The sequence below is a fragment of the Nuphar pumila genome, chromosome 2 (genome assembly GCF_984573655.1).
Source record: "Nuphar pumila chromosome 2, dmNupPumi1.hap1.1, whole genome shotgun sequence".
Lineage (NCBI taxonomy): Eukaryota > Viridiplantae > Streptophyta > Magnoliopsida > Nymphaeales > Nymphaeaceae > Nuphar > Nuphar pumila.
The window spans coordinates 23,036,796-23,050,561 of NC_143250.1; positions in this window are offsets into that span (position 1 = coordinate 23,036,796).

Consider the following 13,766-nt stretch of genomic DNA (forward strand, 5'->3'; position numbering starts at 1 on the left):
GATGGGTCTGACTTCTTGTATATATTGTTGTCTTTATTGCTCTTCAAGAACCTATCATATACCCCTCTTTTGATGCCTACCTCAAAGGTGGTAACTTTCTTAATAAGTTCAGCATAGGTTTTAACTTGAGCCATACTGATCAATCTCCTCAAAGGTTGAAAGAAGTTGTCTATAACGCTCATTAAGGTATGAGAGTTTGATATCGATTCTTTTATCTAATTGGCCATGGATTGTCATCTGTTGATGAACTCGTGAGTGCCTTCATTTTTCTTTAGCTTTAGGTTGTACAAGTGGTTGATGGTGGGGAGGGCTTCTATATTTAAGCAAAAACAATCAACAAATACATTTACGACCTCTTTGAATTTTTTGACTTGTTCAAGGTTCATGAGTGTGAACAATTTCAAATCCTCTCTCTTTAGACTTTTGGGGAACCAGTTGATCAGCATCCTATCGTTGTGTTGATATTTGGCTATGCTCCCCATGAATAAGGTCATGCGTGTTATTGGATCTCTCTTCCTACTAAACTTTAAAACTTAGGATGAGTGTCCTCATTATACCCCTCAGGTAAGAAATTCTCTAAGGAGTACTCTTTTCGATCCAAATTCATGTTCTTTATTTTTACACTAAGGTTTCAGACTATGTCCTCTAGAGACTTGATTTTTCTGTCTGATTATGATAATGTGGTATGGATCGAGCGAGCCAACCAACTTGGGTATGTGGATTCTCTTATCCCAGTCAGGCACATGAGACTCGTTGTATTGGCCACTACTCCTAAGCTCTCATATCCCTCCTATAGACACATGTTTCTTCGTGTTCTAACCCTTGGATTATTCTAGCCTTTATGTTGACACATGCTTGTTTATGATTCAATATTTTTTTAATTTCTCTCATTCTCTCCTCTATCCTCTTCACGTTTTATCTGGACTACGCTAGCACATCTCTTTTCTTGGGCCGAACTTTGAATTGTGAGGTCTTGAGTGTTCATCTTCTGGTGGACTAATCTCTGATAGAGTTGTCTATTTCATAACTTTCATGAGGACTTTTATGAGATAGGTAAGGATACTGGTGTCCTAACATTTTTCTTTCTTTGAAACGGACATTGAAATGTGAGGTCCTAGGGACGCATCATCTGGTGGACTCATATGTGCTAGATTTGTTGGTCTTGTAACCCGTGTTGGGGCCTTTATGAGACTGATGAGGGTGTCTTTCTTCAGACCAGACTTTAAATTGCGAGGTTCTAGGGATTTGTCTTTTGGTAGACTCATTCATGCTAGAACTACTTGTCTCATAACCTGCATAGAGACCTTTATTAAACCGATGAGGGTACTGACATGAGTTGAGCTTAGAGAACATTGAGGCTTTTCTCTTTTTTTGATCATTCATAAACTCATCAAGAATGTCATTATGAGTCATTTCTTTTGGATCCTCTTTGAATATGATGTTTGGCATCATATGGGGTGACATCCCGTATGTGGGATTTTTCAGAGGTGGTTCCTCTGAGATGAATTCGATTTATAATTTTTGAGTTTTTGATTGGATATTCATTATACCCCAATTAATTGGTTCACACAAGCCCAAAAAAGTAATGAGAGATTTTCAAAATAATAAGTACCTTAATTCTCCTCGAAAGATGTATCCACAGATCTGCAAGGTCTCTTCGGATTCTATGGATTAGGGAACCTTCTGAGTCGACACTGATATACTAAATGTCATACTTGTGAAAGGATGAAAATACCCTTTTGGATTTGAAAGAGTGCTCAAGCAGCATAGTTTAGATTCTTATATTTTTTTTTTGATAATTTTTATTCATGATTATTGTTTGAATTAACTTGTACTTCTCTCTATAGACATTTTGAAATATTAATAAATTGAAGTATTTAGATTTGAATTTGGATATTATCATGTTTCCTGTGGATTTGACCCATACTCACCATGACTGTGGAAGTTCAGTTTTTATATATTTGGTTGCCGATTTTCCAAAACATTTATTAAAAATTATCTTTTAAAAACATCATTGCAAAAAGAACAACCAATTTGTCAAGGTCCCACGAGAGATTCTTGAAGATGTATTGGTCAAGGTGGACTTTTTTTTCGTTGACTTCACAATTTTGGATATAGAAGGCATAGATAACATTCAGTAGACACCCATCATTTTGGGTTGACTCTTCTTGGCTACCGCTAATGCTTGCATTAACTATCACACTGGAGCCTTGGATGTATCTTTTGGCAACAAGAAGATGTGATTAAACATCTTCAATGTTGCCATGGGACCTACATGCAGTGACGCTTGTTTCCAGGTTGATGTTGTTAACGACCTGGTTGAAGTTGAGCCTTTATAGATGTCAGTAGACCATCCTCAGGAGGAGTATGTTTCATATTTAAAAGATGAATTGGATGATAATGATGTGATGGTGGTCTCACCAGGTGAAAAGAGAGCAGTCTGGACTTTTGAGCCTCTCTCTTAGTTGGCAGAGTCACCTGCCAAAACCTTTATTGAGTGTCCGCCAACACTTGAATTGAAGCCCTTACCGGCTACTCCCAAGTATTCCTTTTTAGGTGATAGGCAAACACTTTTCATCATTATTGCTTCAGACTTGACAAGCGATCAAGAGAATCAGTTGATTCAGGTCCTACAAAAGCATAAGACAACAATAGGGTGGTCGGTCATAGATTTGAAAGGGATTGATCATTCTTTCTGCATGCATAGAATTATCATGGATGAAAGTGTTAAACCCTCCAGAGAAATGCAGAGGAGGTTAAATCCAAATATGAGGGAGGTGGTAAAAAAAAAGTGGTAAAATGGTTGGATGCTGGAATCATATATCCCATTTTTGATAGCCAGTGGGTGAGTCCTACCCAAGTTGTTCCCAAGAAATCAATACTCACTGTGATCATGAATGAAGAGGGAGAGAACATCTCCATGTGAACCACTATGGGGTGGCGAGTCTGTATTGACTATAGGAGATTGAATAATGCAATAAGAAAAGATCATTTTTTGTTGTCATTTATTGATCAGATTTTAGAAAGACTCGCAGGCCAGAGTTATTTTTGCTTCTTGGATGAATATTCAGGATATAACCAAATGGTCATTCACCCAGAAGATAAGGAGAAAACTGCATTCACATGCCCCTATGGTACCTTTGCGTTTAGACGAATGTTGTTTGGGATATGCAATGCCCCAGCGACTTTTCAAAGGTGTATGATGGCCATCCTAGAAATTTTTATGGATGACTTCTCTGTTTATGACTCATCTTTTGAGGATTGTCTCCAAAAATTGACAAGAGTACTGAAAAGATGTATGGAGACAAACCTGGTTTTGAGTTGGGAAAAAAGTTATTTTATGGTGAAACAAGGCATAGTGTTGGGTCATATTGTGTCCTAAAGAGGTATTGAGGTAAATAGGGAGAAGGTGGACACCATTACAAAACTTACTCCACCTACCTCAGACCCTCAAATCCGCTCATTTTTAGGGCATGCTAGATTTTATAGAAGATTCATCAAAGATTTCATCAAGATCTCCCATCCTTTATGTGCATTATTCTCTATAGAGATGCCCTTTGCTTTCAGCCCTGATTGCATGCAGGCTTTCTTTAAGCTTAATAAAGCCTTGATTTCGGCCCCTATTTTGATATCTCCAGATTGGGCATTCTCTTTTGAGATTATGTGTGACGCATTTGATTTTGCAGTTGGAGCCATTCTTGGTCAAAGAATTGATAGAAAGCCATATGTGATTTATTACGCTAGTAGAACTATATTTGATGATCAACTGAATTATACTACCACAAAAAAGGAACTACTGGCTATAGTTTTCATATTAGAGAAGTTTCAATCATATCTTTTGGGCTCTAAGGTGATTGTCTACTTAGACCATTTCACTTTGCGGTATTTGATGAGTAAGGATACAAAACCGTGACTCGTCTAGCGGACCTTGTTACTACAAGAATTTGATCTTGAAATTCAAGATAAGAGTGAAAGTCAGAATATAGTAGCAGATCATCTGTCGAGATTGACAGTTGAGTCATCCCCTCAGTTGGGGCCATTTAATGACTCCTTCCCAGATGAGCAGCTTTTGAGTGTTAGGCATTTCCCTTGGTTTTCCAACATAGTCAATTATCTGATGACAAGAGAATTACCTGCGGATTGGAGTAAAATGGAAAAGGATCGTTTTATGGTGTAGGTAAAGCATTACTTTTGAGAGGGTCCACAACTTTTTCGATTAGAAGCAGACCAAGTCATTAGGAGGTGTGTCCCAGAGGAGGAGGTTCATTCCATCTTGAACTTTTGTCATTCCTTAGCATGTGGAGGACATTTTTCTAGTAGAAAGACCACAACAAAGGTCTTGCAGTCGGAATTTTGGTGGCCCACATTGCATAAGGATGTTTATGAGTTTTGTCAGAAATGTCTACAATGTCAGCAAATGGGAAACATATCCAAGAGGGATATGATGCCCTTGATCCCCATCTTGATAGTTCAGATATTTTATGTATAAGAGATAGATTTCATGAATCCCTTTCTACCCTCATTCAGTTTTGTTTGTATTCTTGTTGGTGTGGATTATGTATCCAAGTGGGTAAAGGCAGTGGCAACTAGAACCAACAATCACAAGGTAGTGATTAAGTTCATTAAGCATAGCATCTTTAGCCAGTTTGGTATGCCATGTGCCATCATTAGTGACGACAGCAAATATTTCAAGAATGTGTAGGTTGATTCTTTGATAAAGAATGTGCAGGGAGTTTCAAGATAGCCACCCCATATCACCCACAAATCAGCGGGCAAGTTGAGGTTTCTAATAGGGAGATCAAGAGGATCTTAGAGAAGTCGGTCAGACTAGACTGTAAGGATTGGTCGCAGTGTTTGGATGATGCTCTATGAGCATATAAGACCGCTTTCAAGACGCCCATTGGCATGTCACCATATCGATTAGTTTTTGGGAAAGCATGTCATCTTCCCGTTGAGCTGGAACATAGGGCCTATTGGGCCATCAAAGCATTCAATCTTGAGTTATCCCAGGCTGGAACATAGTGCCAAGATCTATAAAGCATGAACCAAAGCTTTTCATGATGAGCACATCAATAGGAAGCAAGTCATGCCTTGACAAAAAGTTTGGCTATTCAATGCTAGATTGAAACTCTTTTCAGGGAAACTTAGGTCTAGATGGAATAGCCTGTTTGTCGTTCACGAAGTTTTTCCTCATGGAGCAGTCATGTTAGTGGACCCCAAAATGGGAGGGCATTTTAAAGTTAATGGGCATAGGCTAAAGCCCTACATTTCGGATCTTGGTGAGGGACATGACATAGAGTCCATCGATCTCATAGATTGTGAGAGCTAAGCAATATCTGACGTCTGGCTAAAGACCTAAAACTTAGCGCTTGCTGAGAGGCAGCCCACACTAGTGTTGTAAATTGGTAGTTTTGTTGTGTTACTGCTTTATTGCTTTATTTCTTTTTCCTCTGTATCGTGAGCATTAATAATAGATCAAGCATACACACCATGATAAGTACATGTATAGAATAGTCTGGAGCTTCACACCACAAGGCATCATATCAAAAGCACTACATCATTTTGAGCATTATCTGGTCGTATTTTTTTCTTCTTTTCCTTTCCTATGTTTTTATGTGCATTTATGCATTCATGTAGTTTTATTCAAGCATGGGGGAGTATCACTGAGAATAGTGACATTCAAGCATGGGGGAAGGTATGATATACCCAAAAATTTCTGTCTATGAATAATTTTTTTGAAAAACTCATAAAATTGGGCATTTTTAAAGCAAAAGTTTCACAATATATGATGGTTTTTTCATATCTTTATCATTTTGACATGAATTTTAAGCCCATGTAGAATTTTTTCCAAAATAGATTTAGATGAAAAGGTTACTTATGTGACATTTGAAGAAAATATTTGTTTATAACTATAAAAATCTATTATGATTTATATAAATATAGATGTGTTGATTTTTTTCAAAAATAGGCAAATGTTAACAAAAAAAGAAAATAAAGAGCATACAAATAGTATTTTGATACTTTTAGCTGCAGTGCATTTAAAATCAAGGTTCAATCACAAGTTAAAGTGCTTGCACTAATGTGATTGAATTCCTAATCATTGGGGTCAGACACAAGTTGAAGTGTTTGTACTCAAGTGAATAGGGCAGCTAGAATATCAAAACTTTCTATGCAATTATCATATAAAACCTTTTGGATTCGAGTAATTAAGCTTGAAGGGTGTTCTACACCTGGTGCCCTAAAGCCATCTGGTTTGAGAGCTATCGGCCCAAAGCTCGTTACAAGGATCCATTAGAAAGCCTAGTTAGTAGAGACATTGTTAAAGTAGAGAGAAAAACTATGTGTAACTATGAAAATTCAAGATATAGTGACTCAAGTGACTAAGTCTGAGGGGCACTCTGTGTCTAGTGCCCTAAGGTGGTCTGGCTTGGGAGTCACTGGCCTAAAGTTCATTACATGGGTCATGAAATCTGAAAATTGACATAGTGCTCAATGAAAAAAAATAAAATAAAAGAGCTTAAAGAAAAGAAAAACATTGCTTGAATTTTTTTACAAAACAATGCAAAAGCATTTGTGTAATGATAAATAGAAGATGACATGAGTAAACAAAGTTTTCTAAAAATAAAACATAGCTAATTCAGAAGTCTAGAGAGATAAAAAGGAAATTTTATAATGTGGAAGCATGGATGATTCAATAAATGAAAAAGAATATGAATACTTGAAATATATTCGTTAAAAATAATTTTTTACTTGCTTGATATTTTAGAAAATTATAAAGTTATGCATGATATAGATGTTTGTGAGTATCATCACTAAAAACCTTCACGAGACCTTACTCGTCCATTAGGGTAACCTAGGGGTTTAAAGGGTTTGTTGCATATGCTAAATACAGTCGTGATTTCTACGAAAGTGAGTTAGGCATTTTTACTTTAGTTGTTGCATTTTTTTAGAATGGAGCTTTTGTAACCTAGAGTAGTTTTGCTCAAGGACTAGCCAACAATAAGCATGAAGAAATTTGATAATGCATCTATTCTTAATACATAAAATCATGTATTTTAGTATCTTTTATTGTTTTACATTTCATGCTTATAATGTTTTAGGGTTAAAGAAGTCATGGTTTGGATTTCGTGTGATTCAGAGTTAAAATGAGTAAGTTATGACCGTTTTACATTTATAGAGTGAATCTCAAGGCAATTCAGACATTGATCCAATCCAAAAACATGTTAATTGAATCATGGATACAATTCAAACATGTTCAACAAATACTCTAACCCAAATCCAAGTTAAATTTTTTCAATAAACTTCTTTTGAAAATGGCAGCAAACCCTCCTTTTATAAATTTTAGTAGTTAGGTTCTCTTTTAAAAATAGGCTAAAATTAGTGTAGTTAATTTGTAATTCTTTTAAAAACCTAATTTCAGCATATAAATACCACACCTTGGGGGGGCGCAAAAGGGGTTTTCAGCCCATTTTACGCCAACCCCAATTCACTCTTCTTCACCTCTTCTTTTTTCCAAAGTATTTCCTCTTTTGTTCTTTCCCTTTCTCTTCTTTCTCCTTCTTTTCCATTTCTTCTTTTTTATTCTAGCAATGGAGTCATGCTTGGAGACCAATCCGGATTGGAGCTGCACATCTATCTTTGATTGAAGATCATTTGAATTCATTGGATCTAACGATGTGGTGAGTTTTCTTTTTCCCTCTCCTCAAGTCACATGGAAAATACGTGAGTGCATGTGATTTCAATTCTCTTTCTCTTCTTTACTTTGTTTAAATCATTTTGCAATTTTTAATTTTCTGTAATTCAATTAGTTTCTGCAAATTTCTTTTAGGATAGTTTTCACATTCAAAAGCCAATTGACCACTTGAATTGCCCTTTGCTCAATCCAATAGGTTGATCAGCTCTTTGCAAGTAGATTAGTTGTTTTCCTTTTAATTTTTTGCATATTTTTGTTTCTTAGTTATAATTAGATCATATTAGATTAGATTAGATACAATCAATAGATCTATATCTAATCTGAGTTTTTATTCTTGTTCTTTTCTTTTGCTGAAAAACATAAAAGAGATAAGGATCTATCCTTAATTGATCTACATTCAATTATAGCATTATATCAATCTATCTCATATCATAGATTTCAATTCTTACATGTTAATTTTTGTTTCTTTGATTCAATTAGATTAGTTAAATATTAGTTTAGTTGCTAGAGTTTAAATCGATTCACTCTTTGATCTGATCTAATGGATTAAAGAGTAAAAATTGACAACTCTTAGTTTTTGTTTTTGTTTCAATTTCTATGAGATTTTGTTTTATGTAGAAATAGAGATTTTGAAATCCAAATTATGATCTGTAAATTGGATCTGATTTGTGTTTGAATCTACTTACTCTCTACAAAAATTCAAAAGAATTAGATTTCATTTCATGGTGCATTCTGAGTTTTTTTGGCGGCATATTCTGGCAACTCAGTTTTCTGTAATTTTTATATCCTACATTTTTTTTCTGCTTTTTGTTTTTGATATATCTAGAGCTTCCAAACTCCAAATCTAAATCTGTAAAATGGATTGGATTTAAAAATGAATCTAATTTATTCTATGAAATTTTTATTAATTTTTAATCTCTTTTACTATACTAAATCTATTAAATACCAGAAGTTATCAGAAAAATTGACAGCAATTTCTAGAATTTTAAAGTTGTTATTCATTTGTTAATAAATTGAGTTTTATGCTGAATTTTACCATTCTATAAATTGAATTATCTCCATTCACATGTTGCAAATATATCTAATTTTTTTTAAATGATTTGAATCCAATTGATATCTGCATCTGTCAAATTATTAAAACCTATTCTGATAGGGAATTCTGTAATAATCAGTGGCAGAATTATAATTTTACGTGTTAATTCAAATTAGTTTAGAATTTCATATTTATGTGTTTTTGTTGATTGTTTTTTAGGGAGGCTCCATTTGCTAATTCCACAGTGTTGAAGTGAAATGGATTTGAATCTAAAGTGAAGAGGCAAAAGGCAAAAAATCATCATTTTCAAATTTTTTAGCATTTTCCTTTTTCTAGTTAATTAGGGCCTTTTTGGCCACATTAAGGGTTTATAATTAATTTTAATTCAGTTCTTGAGTTTGTAATAATTCTTAATTATATTTTATTTTTACATTTTTAGTTAATTTAAACTTTTTTAAGGCACTAAACATTAGCATTTGTGGAATACGAAGTTTTATCAACCTGTTCCTCGAGTTCAATCTTGGTTCTCACTACTTGTGAGAGTTGGTTTTTTAAAATTTGGTGACCAACTTTCATAAATACTTTTTATCAAAATATCATTTTAAAAAATATATTAACAAAGTATACACCAGCCTTGCAGATCACCAACTTACTGGGATGATATGAGTAAGTGATTGATTGAATCACCATTAGCATTGCAACACTACACTCAGCAAGTTCAAAAAATTCAAGATAAGTTGAAAGTTGCCCAGGACCGACAGAAGAGTTACGCCCACCAGCGGCGTTGAGAGCACAATTTTATTGAAGGAGATATGGTACTTGTGAAAGTGTCTCCTAATAAGAGCGTGTTCCGATTCGAAAAAAAGGAAAAGTTAAGTCCGAGATTCGTTGGACCATTCAAAATCTTAGACCGGGTCGGCAAAGTAGCATACTTTGTGGAGTTTCCGCTATAGTATGCACAGATTCATAACATTTTTCATGTATCTATGTTGCAGAAATATATATGTGACCCTTCTCACATCATCAAATATAAGGATGTGAAGGTGCAAGAGGATCTAACCATATTAGAATGACCGATAGAAATCATTGATCGATGAGATCAAGTTTTGCGATCAAAGACGATCCCGTTCGTCAAAGTATGTTGGCAACATCATAACATCGAGGAATGTACATATGAACTTGAAGCCAATATAAGAGAAAAATATCCTAACCTTTTTACTTACCAATGTAATAAGATTTCATAGACGAAATCCTTTTTAAGAAGGGTAGGATGTAAGACACACAATTTTTTTGAAATTTTAATCATAATAAAGAGAATTTTCAGTGTAGAAAATTCAAGTTGTGAAAATATTGATTTAATATTTATTCTAGCTAATTAAGATTTATTTGTATTTTTAAAATTAGAAATTTAGGCATTAATGAGTTAGAGTAATTAAATTAGTGTTTATTTGTTAATTAATCATAATTAATGATAAACTATGTCTAATTAATCTTAAGTGAATAATTACATTCAAATTATTCATTAAACTATGAATTTAAATTAATAAAAAATTATTAAAGTGTTATTGTAAAGTTTGGATCTAATTTGGATTTGGACCAGATACAATTGGGATTGGATCCAACTAGAAGATCGAAAGTAGAAATTTTTATTATTTAGAATTTCTAAAAATACAATAAAGACCAATATGAAAATTTCATAATTTGAGGTTCCTCAAAGTAATATCAAGAAAAAGTGAAACTAGCAAATAATAAAATATATCAAAAGGTAACTAAGTAGTTAGAACTAGTTGAAATAAAACTAACTAGAAGCCACCCAAGTGAGGGGCGATTTTGGCCAAGTTCCTACCTTCAAAATTGTAGCCAGTGGGATTCCACATGGATCCAAGGTGAAATCTCTATAAATCTTAGGAAAAACAAAAATGGAAAAGGATAGAAATAATAGCATTCTTATAGATTACCAAATTTGTGAAAGTCTTCACATGACTAGAGGAAGTCAAGGGTCATACTTGAGAACTTTTTTTTGAGAAGAGGGTTAGACCAATCTCAACCCTCCATCTTCTTACATGTAATCTAAATCACACATCTCATTTACTCGTAGATTCTTGCCTATAAATACCTCTCAAAAAGTAGAAGAGAGGCATTCAAGAGCATTTTCTCTCTCTTCTCTCTCTCACGATTTTGGACTTCTCTCTCTTTTCCTACTTAGGTGTAATGTAGAGTGCCCTAGAGGAACTCTATTCTACACTATTTGTGGTTGAAGAACAAGGTAGAAAAAAGTGTAAGTTTATCTTCATTTTAGCATTTTGATTTTTTTTCATGCTCTCGTGTTCTCTTTGCACCCCCCCCCCCCAAACTGTACAACCATGCATTTTCATAGTGCATGCGGGTACAGAGAAGGAATCCTCATGGATTGGCGAATGATTTTTCACATATATGTTTACTCTCTTTATCCACTTATGATTTTGACAAAAATCCATGGTAAAAAATGATGTTCACCAATCCTAATGGTGTGTCATCATTTCGAATCATACCTCACATTAAGAATAGTGTTTTGCATTTTTATTTGGTTGCTTAATCATTCTTAAAGGAATTATTTTTATGTTTCATAAATGATCTTGCTTGGAGATGTGATTCTCATTATTGATGACATTTTCTCATCTCTTTCATAAATAAATATGTGGTTTTTTCACATATCAAGCATTCTAGTAAATTCATGTGATTATAATATTGTTCTTACAAAGGGTTTGTGTTCTTCCATACAAAGAAAAGTGTTTTTTTGAATTAAAAGGTTGGTATCTCAAGATTATGAAATTTCAAAATCTATTTATAGATAAAATATTAAAACCTCAAGTGTTAGGTACTTTGCAAACTCATCCATGATCAAGAAGATGCCTTATAATTAATATTGAATTTTTTAAAAGCGGAATGATTTTGGAAACGTAGGCATAAATTTTGTCTCACACATGAGTGGTTGGTTCAAGCTAACTCATGGTTAGAAAGATACTTCATTTTCAAAAATAGATGTCATATAGTCTATTTGAACCTTCTCACTACTTGGTAATTATTTTTCAAAAACTTAACACATGAGATACTTAATATTTTCTAAACTTAAAAGTCACATATATGCATCAGCCATATATGAGACGCTTTTGAAAAAAAGAAAGAACAAAAAAAACAGGTTCATAGAATCGGTGGGGTCTTCAACCTAGCTGGATAGACCTGATAGGTTTGAACCCAGGTATGGTTTAGACTTGGACAAAGTAGGATGGCTAGACCGGCTTGAACTGAGCCAATCGGTTTAGGCGCAGTCTGCACTTGACTGGGTTAGACCAACCGTATCGATTGGCTCGGTTCAGCCCAAGTCCGAACCTAGGATTGCCTGATTGGCCCGACCCAGACCCAGCCCACACTGGCTGGGCAGACTAGCTGACAATCCAAACCTGCAAAAAAAATCTAAGATGAATCAGTTTAAAAAAAAATTAAAAGAGAAGAAAATAAAATCTGTTTAAAAAAGATTCATAGCACATAGGATGATTCCCTATGACTGCAAATTGGTACAATAGTGCATACGAAGTATGCCTGCGTGCTTAATGATCTAAGTATAGCATATAGGTGACATGCTCAAGTGTCTTAGAAAAACCTATTCACACACATACTTGCAAAATCTATGCACGGGCCAAACTTGCATGTGTGAACTAGTGAAACCTTCTCATATCAGGTGTGTAGTGAGCTATGGTAAGGAACGCTCATGCACATGAATGTTGCTAATGAAAATTTGGATAAGTGCATATGAAAGGTTTTATGATAAATGCAAATATGATGAAATGCATAGGAAAATGTTATGTTTATGCTTATAATAAATGCAATGTGACCATTGCACATGAAGTAAACATGTTATGCTAATGCTTATGCTTATGACAAATGCAATATGATCATTTCACATGAAGTAAACATGTTATGCAAATGCTTATGCTTATGACAAATGCAATATGATTATTGCACATGAAGTAAACATGTTATGCTTATAACAAATGCAATATGACCATTGAATATGAAATATTCATGTTATGCTTATGTTTATGCTTATGCCAAATGCGATAGGTCGAAAATGCATAGAAAATATCTATGCTAGTGTCTAATGCCATGTAACGTGAAATGTTTATGTTTATGCTAAATTCAATATGTCAAATTGACTATGAAAGCTATACTTGTTTCAAAAAAGATTGCATAAGCTTACATAAATAGCATATGATGCATAAAACAATGTGATAATGATGTTCTTTGTTTCTGACATGAATTGTTCATGTAATATGTTGCCTCACTAATTGGCCATGAAGTCTACATATAAATGAAGTACATAGCATGTTGTATAAATATATCTATATGCATTTGAAAGTTATGCTTTGTTATGCTATGATATGAAATATTGAGGCATGTATGGACATCATTGGACTATGTGTAGATATTATCTGAAATATGAACTAACTTATGAAATGCATTGTTGGATAATGCTCTTTTGTGAGCTTGGGTGGGTTGTGACCCCACATTTGTGAGAGGAAGTCTCACTTCGCATGCATACATTCACACATTAAAGATCCTTGTTGTCGTATTCATCGATGATGTATTCATATGGGCTAAAGGCATCAGAGCATGTGAATTGGGTTGGGCAAAACCATGTCATGACATGTATACTGCTCTGAGAAGAGTATGAAGACTATTGAGCTTATTTGCCTCATAAAGTGAGGGCATAGAGTACTAACTACCCTAATAAAGATTAAACCACCAATGTAACCCATTTCCGCCATGGTCCACTTTAGAGAGGTTGAAATTGTACAACCCCGAGTAACGGTGTTGTATGTAGGTTTGAGCTACATGTCATACTGACTTGAATTAAGGAGCAAAGGAGTCCTTGGATCTTCAATCACTCAGAATTAGGGAGGTCGAGGTTGCCCAAAAGTAGTATACCTCACAAGTATTACACATCGTATATGGATCCCTTCAATGGGCCTTGGACCATGTCCAAGCCATTATTGGCGTTAG